Consider the following 14251-nt stretch of genomic DNA (forward strand, 5'->3'; position numbering starts at 1 on the left):
CGATTAATGTTGTTTGAAATTGTCTCTTATGCCCTGATCCATAGGTTGAATCAGAGAGGTAGTGTTTGGTGGCAGAAAGACCACCTTGATGTTAGACAGCCTGACATCATCCCTGTGTGCAGCAAAATCTGATGCTTTTGTGCCCGCATTCTAGTGTCTAACTTCTTTAGCCACTGCTTCCAAATGTCCCCAGTCATCCATGAATTTGCGTTAGCCTCGTATGACACAGGCTTAACATTCTTGAAGCAACGGGGCTGTTTGCTCTTTCCAGTGATGAGTGGTTCCAACTTCTCACTCCCACCCATATTGCAGCAAAGGAGAATCGTCAGTCCTTCGACGTTTTACTTCCTGTAGTTTTGGCTTGTTTGAATGCAAGTGTTCCATCAGGAATCGCTCGCCAGTAGAGACCGTTTTTGTCAGCATTGAAAATGTCACGAGGTGCAAACTCATTCAAGATGGTAGGAAGAACTGAAACAACCCAATTTTCAGCACCAAAGTCATCAATGTCTTGTTTCTCACCATGCTGTTTCTTGAATTTTATGTTCCTCTCCTTCCATCTTTCCAGCCATCCAACTGTTGCTTTGAGTTCAGTTAGTCCAAGACTTTCAGCTAGCTGACTAGCTTTCTCCATAAGCAGTGGACCACTGACAGGAAACTGTCTACTCCTGACTTGAGAAAACCACCGAAGAAGAGCATCTTCTACATCCTCAGCTTTTCCCGCCCGTTTTCGTTTCATGTGTGGATTTGTATTGTTTTGACAGTCTTCCAGAAGCTGATCTTTCTGCTTCAAGATACGTGAAATTTGACTGGGATTGACACCATATTCTTTAGCAATAGATGCTTGCCTTCTGTTTTCTAATTTTTTAAGAACTTCTATTCGTTGAGCCAGTGTTAGTCTTACAGTTGCGCAACGACGATGACTCCAGTGTACACTCTAGCAACATTCTTTTGCTTATTCTGCCTGTGGCAGTTGACCAACGAGATTTCAAATTTACCGCCCCTTTGTCACGCGCCAATCGGCTTCCATATTCCGAGCGTGCTCTTATGTGGAGTCTTTCCTGCAGAGGAGCGGTCTTACCATGCATATAAGTGAATCTTGCACTTATCAGTGGTGCGCTAAACTGAAGTTTGTCCCAATAGAAATTGATGGCGGCAAAAACAGGACTGAAGTACGGCATGCAGTTAAACAGAGCATGCGCTTATCCGACGTGCACTTAAATGGAGTGCACTGAATTCCCTTTCATATTGGGCGCAACAGGCTTGATTAAAGGGATTTTGTCAAGCACACATTGATAAGTTGCCTATGCCAGTTACATCTTTTGACTTTCAGAAGGAATCTCGCTTTGAGAGCCTGAAATCAAAATCCACATACCCTGGTTTAGAAATGAGCTTCATTACTGTTATGGTGTGTGCAAAACTAAATGAACCTCAAATATAAACATTGCGTAATGTGCAGTGCCTCAACTGCTACTTTCAAATCACACTTTGCGCATGAAGGCTAATTCTATAATCATGGTCCGCTTAGGTCTGAGCTCCTGACCGTGTCCTTTTCCCGTTTTTCCTTAAAAAAATAAAAATCATTGAGCCGTTTGATTTTGTTTTGGGGTAATTTTGTCCCAGTGTCCCAAAACCTCCCAGTGGGTTTAAGAAGTGATCTTGCTGCAGCAAGGTCATGTCTGTGACTGACCCTCACAGCTTGTGCTTACTGTGCCCAGTACCTGACCATGAGGCCTCTAATTTCAAACGCTGTTCTACTATGCAGAATAGAATCTTGATGAGTCAAGAGGTTCAGTGCGAGACTTTTTGGTCCTTCAAAATCTGGTCCAGCAATGGCATTAGAAGCATCAGTCCCCATGACTGATGAGCTGCATGAGACACTGGGGACGCGCTGACACCAAGGTCTCCACCTCCCTCAACGACGTGCATCAGTAACGCACCTTCGGACCAAGCATTCTTGGACCAGCCACCAAGCGCACAGTATTCGATATTGCCTTGTTGGCACTGAGAAACACTGACGTGCATTGAGTGAAGGCAAAGAAGCAACTGACATCGGTCCTTTTTGAAGCAAGGTGCCAGGATCTGTGGGACACTGTCATGCCCAGTACCTGAGAAGCACTGCTGAGAGCAATGCTCCCTCTATACCAATGCAGCAGCCTCTTTGAAGCTGGGACCAGGCCTCTGATTCGGCTCCATCTTCTTCACAGCCTGTTCCGCACCAACATCAACCCTGCTTTTTTACAGATGCGTGTCCCAGAGGAGTAGCCCCAGGCCCTGTGGCAGGAGGAGGTGGAATGGATCTTGGCTCAGTTCAATGCAGAGACATCGAGAGCATCGGTGTTAGCCATGATGCCACCTCAGCTGATCTGGAGGCCCATGCTTTGCCCATTCATCAACGGCGTGCCTTGCTGGGTGCTGGATTCACTGTCGAAAAAAGTGGTGCTTCTTTTCAGCCCATTGGGAGACAGTGCTCCCCCAGAGCCCAGGAGGGACCTACCCTCGGCATTTTCACTCAGAATCTGGACTTGAGTCCAGTGGACCGAGGCAGGCACAGACTCAGCGTTCTCGAGAAGAGCATTTTGCTAAGACTGATATGAACCGCTCTTGGAGTAGAGGTCCCTTGGTATACCATCAGAGCCCTTTGCACATCTGGAAAGTAGAAAATTTCCCCCAGTGAAGCTCTCCTTTGTTCATTTTTTGAAGAAAATGGCTAGATCTAAGTGAATTGATTGGAGGTCGAGGATGAGCCCAGGGCTGAGATGTTGATGTCTTTGACTATGATGCTCCCCCTAAGGAGGCTGTGATGGTGCTCAATCACAGCATCCTTTGAGCATCATACTCTCTATGCAGCCTGTACCTCAGAAGGTGGACTCTTATGTATAGATTCCAAAAGGCTCTCGGATTCGAAAAGCAGAAGTTTCCTCACTACCCAGTGGTAGTCAAATCTGCCCTTGAAAGTGCCAAAAATACTAGAACCTGTGCCTCTGCACCCCTGGGGTGGGATGCTAAATATCTGAAATCTTTTGGGAGAAATATTTTTCAGGGCTTTATGCTCATCTCTCACATACAATCCTACCAGTTCTAAATCGAGCTCCGACCATCCACCCGACTTACCGGCTCTGCACTGCCACCAAGACTGCACTGGGACAGCAGCGAGCAGTTAGCAGTCGCCATAAGGGAACGAGCGGCAACTGACTCCCCGATCCGCTAAACTGGAGGAATTGGGACTTCAGCCCAAAAGCAGGAACCCGCGTGCTGTCCTGCCCATTGGAAACATAAACTGGACAACTAGAACAGCACAGCTCCTCCACACCCCAAGAAACTACAGAAAGAACAGGGTGGCCGAAACAACGTGCAAAACACAACTCAACCCAGGGTAACAGTTTTATCATCATGAGTATGGGGCTGTTCCAGGTCGACAGGAGGCCCGCTGGAAATAGAAACTGGACAACTGGAACAGCGCAGCTCCTCCACGTCCCGAGAAACTAGAGAAAGAACTGAGGATCTAAAGCCGAAGCAATGTGCGAAACCCAGCTTATCCCGGGCAAAGCAGTTTCATCATTGTGAGTACGGGGTTGTTCTCCAGATTGACGGGAGGCTCTACATTGACATGCCCACCCAATTGAACATCGCTTTGGCCCTGGCCAGAAGACTGTGCCTGCAGCATCTCACCGGGTTCCCGAAGCCAACATTGATCGACCCGCAGAAACCTCCTCCCCCATTAAGCCAGTGATCCTTGCACTCGTCCACCAGCAAAGATACACTGATTAGGACCTACCACTGTTCTCGACGCCACCATTGCTGATCCGCATTGAGACCAACTTCCCCACCAAACTGGCAGTCCCTGTACCCGATGACCACAGGGAACCACAGTCAAGTTCTTGCTCCCAGCCAAGCTCTTGAGCACATACATACCGATTCAACTGAAGTGCAGCCACCACAGTCATCCCCGACAGCTAAAATTGTCTGCAGTTCTGAACCTCGCTCCACTCATAAGAGGATAACTTGTCAGTGGGTCAGTCGGGGCATGGCAGCGGCTACGAGGCAGGCTTGAATAATACCACAAAAGATCTGATAATCTCTCGGGTCCAGACGGTCTTAGACCCAAGGGCAGACCGACTTGCCCCTACCTGTAGGGAAGCTACCGACAACTACGGATACACTGGTGGGCTCAAGTCCCAAAGACACTGCAACGGGAAAGTTTAATGAGTCAAAGTTAACTCTACTACCTCATCGGTAAAGCGATGACCCCTGAAGAGTAACACTACACTTTGGGTCCTCTGAAGCCTGACTAACTCAGGCAGTGCACCAAGCATCCCCAGAAAGAAAATAACCTAAAGTGGAGATTCACCACCCAATATAACACCTGAGAAGGAAATCATCGACAGGACAGAGGAAATCTGAAGTTACAACTTAAACACATCAGCCAAACAGCGGACAACGACATTGACCCAACACAACAGCTGGCTAGCCACTCAGCTTCTTGACCAAGAGATATCTAGCGGCAGATCAAACACACCATCAAAAGAGGAAGACAACGGAAGTGGCCCCAACTAAGCCCAACCAAAAGGGGACCAATCAGCCACACATCTCCTGAGCCCAAATTAAAACTCACACACAAAAGAAGAAAAATAAATAAATAAACCACACACCAAGCAAATCACCCCTAACTGGAGACAGATGGAAGTCTCTAGGTACCTCACTAATTTGATTTATAAAACCCTGCTCTCCCCCAAAACCTTAGAACCAAACCACGCTGTCGGCTGTTCATAATCATCAGACCACCCAACAATAAAAACCTCTACATCACCGGATCTTAGGAGGATACCTCCCCATTCCATCCTAAGATCTAGACCACTTTTAGTGTATCCTCTTGACTGTACACATCTCCACAGCTAAAGAAACCAAAATGAACACCTCAAGACTACTCCTATGTATCTACTCCCTATCTCTGATCCTAACAACATTAACCACACCTCTTGCAGAAAACATCATCATATCCATACTACACAGTCATCACAGGACAATCAAACACACCACACTCCACCAAACTGATAACGATGCAAGCAAAGGAAAATCACCAGCCTGTGGCCACACACCACAGACTTCAAAGAAGGGTCCAAACAAACTTAAATCAACTTACAAACAAAAACTAATAAAAATCCATACAACCCTAAATGTAGAAGAGCCATACTCAACAATCCAAGTGGGCTACATCAACACCAGATCCACAGTAAACAAAACAGAAACTTGAACCGATTGGATCTCGGCAGAAGGCCTCTATTTACTGTTCATCAATGAAACATGGATCCACGACCAAAAAGTCCCAATCTGGACCTGTGTCCTCCTGGATATAAAATCACACACTGGACCAGAAAGAAAAAGAGGGGCGGAAGTATTGCTCTAATCTACCGATCTCACTTGAATCATAGAAACCACTGCTGAGTCCATTACATCATAAGTCAAAATAGCCTCAATCAGGATACAAAACAAAACCCTCCATGACCATCTGAATTGTGTCATATTCTACAGACCCCCAGGTAACTGGAATGAAGCCCAGACGAACTTCATGAACTTCATCTCAATGACATGTATAGCTAACTCTAATGTGCTATTGCTGGGTGACATTAACCTTCACCTAGAGGATCCAAACTCAGGGCCAGATGCACTAAACTTAACAAGCCCTTAAGCCCTTAACAAGCCATTAACGAGCAAGTAGTAAACCCTGGCATGCACTAAACACTTTTTTCCGACGACGGTAGCAGCTAACGAAAACGGAATGCAGATGAGCAAATTGTGTAGAAACCCTATTGTAATGAGATGCACTAACCTTTTCCGATTGCCTTAACGCTGGAAAACGCTGGAATATCTAATGAGAGGTCTGTACCTCTCGTTGGGGCTGCGCGGGATTGGAAACATTATAAAAATGTTTAAAAAAAAATTCAGGGGGCTAAAACGGCCTAGTGCTCGTCATGGACGGCCATTGTGGCCGTTCTACACCCGAAAAACCACCCAAGTGCTCGTCACTTTATTGATAAATGTTCAATAAAGACTTCATACAACTTAAAAAAGTGGGGAAAAAATCCAAGTGCTCATCCTTTTTTTTTTTTTTTTTCTTTAACAAAACTATTAGTGGGATTTGAACCCGCCACCTCTGGATTACAAGACCGCTGCTCTAACCACTCGGCCACAACTGTACTTACTTGGATGGGCCTCTCTTACTTCCAGGTCTCTCAGCTGAGTGAAGCACTGCCAATCACAGCGCGTTTAGCTCAGCTAAACACGCTGTGATTGGCTCAGAGACTTCCAGGTCTCTCAGCTGAGTGAAGCATGGCCAAAAAGGATGTTTTTATTATTGCGGGGTTGAATATCCAAAAAAGATCCTGCAGCATCAGGGCCTGTGATTTGTTTTAATAAAACTTCGCTTAAAAAAAAAAAAAAAGGTCCATTTTGGGCGGCCTCCCTCCCCCCCCCCCCCCCCCCCCCCCCCGGCGATAATAAAAACGTCCTTTTTGGCCGTGCTTCACTCAGCTGAGAGACCTGGAAGTAAGGGAGGGACATCAAAGTAAGTACAGTTGTGGCCAACTGGTTAGAGCAGCGGTCTTGTAATCCAGAGGTGGCGGGTTCAAATCCCAATAATAGTTTTGTAAAAAAAAAAAAAAGGACAAGCACTTGGATTTTTTCCACTTTTTAAGTTGTATGAAGTCTTTATTGAACATTTATCAAAACAGCATAACAAAATACAACATTCCAGAACAAGTAAGTAATAGCATAACTGATCAGCTCCAGGTCTCTCTCTCTCAGCCAATCCCAGCGCATTTAGCTGTTACCAGTATAAGCTAAACGCGCTGTGATTGGCTGAGAGAGACCTGGCGGGAGGGATGTCCAAAAAGTTTTGATTTGTGTCCTCTCACATCCCGATTTTCTGGGCTGGAAGGCTCCTCCGTATCGTCTGGTTAGTTTTTATTCTCTTGCCTCTGAACTGTACATTAGCTTGTAGCCTGTAAAAAGAACATCTTTTTAGAGGGAGTTTTTTTTAATAGTGAAGGACGTCTATAAAGGACGTGCTTGGCTGCTCTGCGCATACTCGACTGGCTGACTATCCGACTGTTTAACGACGGAATAGAGAATGCAAGTGAGCTACAACGAGCAGCTCATTTGCATTCCTATTCCTTGATGCATGCTCGTTCCTTACCGATTCGCTAAGGGAATCAGTAAGGGAAGGGCTCTAACGTTTGATTAGTGCATATAGCCCTCAAACAGTGCACGAGAATGTAAGGAATTCCTCCAACTATGGGACTTCAACTGGCCTATGCATGCAACTCACGTAAAAGATCACACACTCAACCTACTCACAAATTCTCAACAGACCAGAATTTCACCATTATAGGCCATAAATGGACAGAAACACCTTGGTCTGATCACTTTAAATTTTATTTATTTATTTATTTATTTGTAGTATTTATACCCCGCTTTTTCCCGCTCGATAGCAGGTTCAGTGCGGCTTACAAAGTATGACACAAGGTATCACAAGATAATACAAAGTATGGTACAGAGTATCATTGAGATATACAGTTATATAGAGTAAGAGCAATTGTAAGAGATGTGGGGAAAGGATTGGAGTATGGGTGGTTCTTGTGGTGTGGATTAGGTTCGAGAATTAAGTAGGGTCATTTGGATAGGCTTGTTTGAAGAGGTAAGTCTTCAGCAGCTTGCGGAAGGGTAGGTGCTCGTTGATTTTTCGGATGTGTCGAGGTATGACGTTCCAGAGTTGGCTGCCTATAACAGAGAAGTTGGATGCGTAGTAGGTTTTGTATTTGAGGCCTTTGCAGTTGGGGAGATGAAGATTGAGATATGTTCGAGAAGATTTGGACCCGTTCCTGGCTGGAAGATCGATCAAGTTGGACATGTAGAGTGGAGATTCGCCATTGAGGATCTTGTGGATCATTGTGTGGACTGAAGTTTATTCGTTCTTTGATAGGGAGCCAGTGAAGTTTTTCACGAAGTGGTATTGAAATCCTGACTGCATCCTTCGAACAGAAAGGCTACAACCCCAAAATAATATCCAAAAATATTGCCTCCTCCCTCAAAACACCCAGGGAAAATCTGCTACAGTACAAAGAAAAAAAATCCACAGATAGAAGCCCCCTTATAGTGACATACAACCCAGAGCTGGAAAAATTAAGAAAAATCATAAAAGATCTTCAGCCTCTACTACAAGAAGATGAATTACTGAAAGAGATATTCCCATCCCCACCAGTGCTTGCTTTCCGACAACCACCCAACTTAAAACACAAGCTAATCAGAAGTAAACTTCCAACACAGACTCAAAAAGAAGAGAATGGCACACATCCTTGCAATATATCCAGCTGCAAGCTATGCCAAAACATTTCACAGGACCCCACAGTTATTCACAAAGGAAAAATATTCAACATAAAGGAATCTTTTACATGCTCATCTTCCAATGTGGTATACATCATTCAGTGTAAAAAATATGACGAAGGATGCTATATTGGAGAAACAAGCCAGATGCTAAAGACAAGATTTAATTTACATAGACATCACATGAAGAATGCCAGTGCCAGCCAGGATTCCACCCCTGTGGGGCAGCACTTTACAAAACCAGAACACTGTACCAGTGATTTCACAGTAAAAATCCTGAAAGGTAACTTTAAAACAATACAGGAACGTAAGACCTTTGAAGTCAGAATGATTGAATATTTTGACACCCAACAGACGGGACTTAACAAGGATCTGGGTTTTCTAGCCCATTATAAACCATAAAGTTGTATTGCTCTGTTTGCCACCCTCCTCTCACCTATCCACCCCCATCCTGTTAGACTATCACTGAAATGCTTTGATATTCCCATGCATATCTCCTATCCACCCCCACCCTGTTAGGCTGCCACTGAAATCCTTTGATGTTTCACTTATATATACTGTCATCTACCACATTTGCTAATTTCCGATCTCACGAAAAAGGGCAACCTTCGAAAGCTAATCAAGAAATGTATTAAGTTATGTCCAATAAAAAAGGTATCATCTTATTTTCTTTTCCATGTTTTATTTTTTTTTATTTCTATTGATTACCTTTAAAAGTGGACTAACACGGCTACCACACCTCTCCACTTATATTATGAAATCGGCCCCAGACCGTTTCATAGAAGACCTCACATCCCACCTAAACTACACGTACCAATAAGGCCTCTTCCCGAAGGATCAAAGCAACATATTATTCATACCAATAGCAAAAGACACTAAAAAAAGAACAACCGACGTCACCAACGTCCAGTAGCATCCATCCCGCTGACAACCAAACTGATGGAAAGCATCGTAGCCAAACAACTTACAGAGTATATCAACAAATTTTCTACATAAATCACAATCTGGTTTCAGACCCCTCCACAGTACAGAAACAGTACTAGTTACTCTCCTAGCCAAATTCAAGCAGGAAATAGCAATGGGTAAAAACATCCTTCTCCTCCAATTCGATTTATCCAGCGCATTCGATATGGTAGAGCAAAATATACTACTACGATCACTTGATCAGTTAGGGAATGGAGGATATATACTTAAATGGATCAGAGGTTTCCTAACTACTAGAACATATCAAGTAAAATCAAACTCTAATATCTCATCGCCTTGGAAAGCAGATTGTGGAGTACCACAAGGATCACCTCTATCACCCATACTCTTCAATCTGATGATGACCCCTTTAGCTATATTGCTATCCAAACAAGGTCTAAACCCTTTTATCAATGCGGACGATGTTACCATATATATACGTTTCAAATGAAAACAGTCAGAAATCACCAATGAAATCACAAACAGCCTGAACATCATGGATTCATGGGCAATGACTTTCAATCTAAAACTCAATAAAGAAAAAACTCACTGTCTCATTCTCTCATCCCAATGCAATGCTGACCACCACTCAACCATCAATACCTCAGATTTTACTCTCCCAATCTCAGATGGTCTGAAAATCCTCGGCATTACCATAGACTGCAACCTAACGCTAGAGAATCAAGTTACAACCACAACAAAGAAAATGTTCTACATAATGTGGAAACTCAAGCGTGTGAAACAATTCTTCCCAAGAGAAACATTTTGCAATATAACTCAATGGTACTAATCCATGTCGATTATTGCAACGGTATATATGCGGGATGCAAAGAACAAATCCTAAAGAAGCTTCAGACCGCTCAGAACACAGCAGCTAGACTTTGTAAAAACACGATTTGAAAGCGCAAAACCCCTTCTAAATAAACTACATTGACTACCAATCAAAGAACACATCGCTTTCAAAATCTGCACTTTGGTTCACAAAATAATCCATGGTCTAGCTCCAGGATACATGATTGACTTGATAGACTTACTAGTAAGAAACAGAAATGAAGCAGCAAGAACATTCCTAAACCTTCATTTCCCAAGATGTACAGGTCTGAAGTACAAATCTATGTACTTCCAGTTTCTCCGAGGACAAGCAGGCTGCTTGTTCTCACTGATGGGTGACGTCCACGGCAGCCCCGAGACCAGAATCTTCCTAGCAACAAAGTTTGCTAGAGCCTTTGATCACATGCAGGTGCCCGTACTGCGCATGCGCGGCCATCAGCTTCCTGCCCGTCGCACGAGAGCCCCGTCAGTTTTTCTTTTTTTCTGCGGTAGAGAGCGGTTGTGTAGACAGTTACCTCACATCTCTATGGTTGTGGATTCTGGTCTCAAGAGAGCCAAAAGTTCTAGAGATTTTGCCTCGGCACTCCCGGGGCAGGAATCTAGAACTCTGGACTCTTTTGGTATGAAGGCTCTACACGAGCATCCACATGCGGAACAATGTAAAGCAACTGGCAGACTTAGTGGACAAGCTCCCTCCGGAGCATGCCAGGCCTTTTCAGGAGGTGGTCAGGCAGCTGAAGGCATGTTGTAAATTTCTGTCCGGGGTGCTTACGACTGTTTTGATGTTGCATCCAGAGCCGCTGCACAAGGTATAGTGATGTGCAGACTCTCATGGCTGCGTGCCTCTGACCTGGACAATAGAGGCCAGCAGCGGCTGGCAGATGTCCCTTGTTGGGGGGATAATATTTTTGGCGAGAAAGTTGAGCAAGTGGTTGAACAGCTCAACCAGTGGGAAACCGCTATGGACAATCTCTCCCACCGGGCGCCTTCAGCATCTACCTCATCAGGTAGACGTTTTTTTTCGGGGAAGGAGGAATGCTCCCTATGCTTACAATAAGCGTAGGTACAATCAGCCTTCTCAGGCTCAACCCCAGCGCGCTCGTTCTCATCAACAGCGTGCGCCTGGACAGGCCCCCACAGCTCCCCAGCAAAAGCAAGGGACGGGCTTTTGACTGGCTCCAGTTGAGCATAGCCGCTGTAAAAGTGTCCGTGCCGGATGATCTGACGGTCGGGGGGAGGTTAAAATTTTTTCACCAAAGGTGGCCTCTCATAACCTCCGATCGGTGGGTTCTCCAAATAGTCCGGCTAGGATACTCCCTCAATTTGATCTCTATACCTCCAAATTGCCCACCGGGAGCTCAGTCCTTCAGCTTCCAGTACCGGCAGGTACTTGCAGAGGAACTCTCCGCCCTTCTCAGCGCCAGTGCGGTCGAGCCCGTTCCACCAGGGCAAGAAGGGCTAGGATTCTATTCCAGGTACTTCCTTGTGCAAAAGAAAACGGGGGATGCGTCCCATCCTAGACTTGAGGGCCCTGAACAAATATCTGATCCGAGAAAAGTTTAATATGCTTTCCATAGGCACTCTTCTTCCCATGATTCAGAAAAACGACTGGCTATGCTCTCTGGACTTAAAGGATGCTTATACGCACATCCCGATACTACCAGCTCACAGGCAGTATCTTCGATTCCGCCTGGGAACACAGCATTTTCAGTACTGTGTGCTGCCCTTTGGGCTCGCGTCTGCGCCCAGGGTGTTTACCAAATGCCTGGTGGTAGTTGCAGCGTCGTTACGCAGACTGGTAGTGCATGTGTTCCCTTATCTCGACGATTGGCTGGTAAAGAACACCTTGGAGGCAGGAGCTCTGCAGTCCATGCAGGTGACTATTCAACTCCTGGAGCTGCTGGGGTTTGTCATAAATTATCCAAAGTCCCATCTTCTTCCAGTTCAGAAACTAGAATTCATAGGAGCACTGCTGGATTCATGGACGGCTCATGCCTATCTTCCAGAGGTGAGGGCAGACAACCTTCTGTCTCTCGTTTCATTGGCCAGAGCGTCTGAGCAGGTCACAGCTCGGCAGATGTTGAGGCTACTAGGCCATATGGTCTCCACAGTCCATGTGACTCCCATGGCCTGTCTTCACATGCAATCAGCTCAATGGTCCCTAGCGCCTCAGTGGTTTCAGGCCACGGGGGATCTGGAGGATGCAATCCAGCTACCCATCGAATTTCGCAATTCCTTTAAATGGTGGGCAGTTCGATCCAATTTGACCTTGGGATGTCCTTTCCAAATTCCTCAGCCGCGAAAAGTGCTGACCACGGATTCATCTCTCGTGGGGTGGGGAGCCCATGTAGACGGGCTTCACACTCTAGGAGCTTGGGCCCTCCAGGAATCAGGTCTTCAGATCAACCTCCTGGAGTTGCGAGCGATCTGGAACGCTCTAAAGGCTTTCAGAGATCGGTTGTCCAATCAAATTGTTCAAATTCAGACAGACAATCAGGTTGCCACATGTGTATTATGTCAACAAGCAGGGGGGCACCGGATCTCGCCCTCTGTGTCGGGAAGCCGTCCAGATGTGGCTATGGGCTCATACCCACAGTATGCTTCTCCAAGCCACGTATCTGGCAGTCGTAAACAACAGTCTGGCTGACAGGTTGAGCAGGATAATGCAACCTCACGAGTGGTTGCTCAGCTCGGGCATGGTACGCAAGATCCTCCAAGCGTGGGGCACCCCCTCGGTGGATCTTTATGCCACTCAGACCAATCACAAGGTCCCTCAGTTCTGTTCCAGACTTCAGGCCCACGGCAGGCTAGTAGCGGATGCTTTTCTCCTTCACTGGGGGAGAGGCCTCCTGTATGCATATCCTCCTATACCTCTGGTGGGGAAGACTTTGCTGAAACTCAAGCAAGACCGCGGGACCATGATTCTGATAGCTCCTTTCTGGCCGTGTAAAATCTGGTTCCCTCTTCTTCTGGAGTTGTCCTTGTGTGACAGCAAGGCCCTAGATCCTTGCTCTTGTCCTACACAGACCCTGCTTGAATACCTTCTACACTTATCAGAGTCTGGTCTCAAGACCAGCTCCGTAAGGGTTCACCTTAGTGCAATTAGTGCTTATCATCAACGTGTGGAGGGTAAGCCTATCTCTGGACAGCCTTTAGTTGTTCGCTTCATGAGAGGTTTGCTTTTGTCAAAGCCCCCTGTCAAACCTCCACCAGTGTCATGGGATCTCAATGTCGTTCTCACCCAGCTGATAAAGCCTCCTTTTGAGCCACTGAATTCCTGCCATCTGAAGTATTTGACCTGGAAGGTCATTTTCTTGGTGGCTGTTACTTCAGCTCGTAGGGTCAGTGAGCTTCAAGCCTTGGTAGCCCATGCTCTCTATACTAAAATTCATCATAACAGAGTAGTCCTCCGCACTCACCCTAAGTTCCTGCCGAAGGTGATGTCAGAGTTCCATCTTAACCAGTCAATTGTCTTGCCAACATTTTTTCCCCTTCCTCATACCCGCCCTGCTGAACGCCAGTTGCATACATTGCACTGCAAGAGAGCATTGGCCTTCTATGTGGAGCGGACAAGCCCCTTCAGACAGTCCGTCCAAATGTTTGTTTCTTTCGACCCCAACAGAAGGGGAGTTGCTGTCGGGGAAACACACCATTTCCAATTGGCTAGCAGATTTCATTTCCTTCACTTACGCCCAAGCTGGGCTGACTCTTGAGGGTCATGTTACGGCTCATAGTGTTAGAGCCATGGCAGCGTCAGTGGCCCACTTGAAGTCAGCCACTATAGAAGAGATTTGCAAGGCTGTGACGTGGTCTTCAGTCCACGCATTCACATTTCACTACTACCTTCAGCAGGATACCCGACACGACAGTTGGTTTGGGCAGTCAGTGCTGCAGAATCTGTTCAGGGTTTAGAATCCAGCTCCACCCCCCCTAGGCCCATTTTTGTTCTGTTCCAGACTGCACTCTCAGTTAGATGTTTTCTTCGTAGGTCAATCTTTATGTCCTCGCCGTTGCGAGGCCCAATTGACCATTGTTCATTGTTTTGAGTGAGCCTAGGGGCTAGGGATACCCCATCAGT

The 14251-nt window shown here is 46.0% G+C and overlaps 1 protein-coding gene and 1 long non-coding RNA gene across 4 annotated transcripts in view; both read left to right on the top strand.

The window, feature by feature from the left end:
• The window catches only part of FAM168B (family with sequence similarity 168 member B), a 223894-nt gene that overhangs the window by 117350 nt on the left and 92293 nt on the right, over positions 1 to 14251 (top strand). The gene's annotated exons all lie outside the window — the stretch shown is intronic.
• Positions 10271 to 11581, top strand: LOC115479120. Its single transcript, XR_003943614.1, has 3 exons — positions 10271 to 10378; positions 10681 to 10683; positions 11570 to 11581. It is a non-coding gene; the product is annotated as an uncharacterized LOC115479120 (long non-coding RNA).

Source organism: Microcaecilia unicolor, chromosome 10, assembly GCF_901765095.1.
Source record: "Microcaecilia unicolor chromosome 10, aMicUni1.1, whole genome shotgun sequence".
Classification (NCBI taxonomy): Eukaryota; Metazoa; Chordata; class Amphibia; order Gymnophiona; family Siphonopidae; genus Microcaecilia; species Microcaecilia unicolor.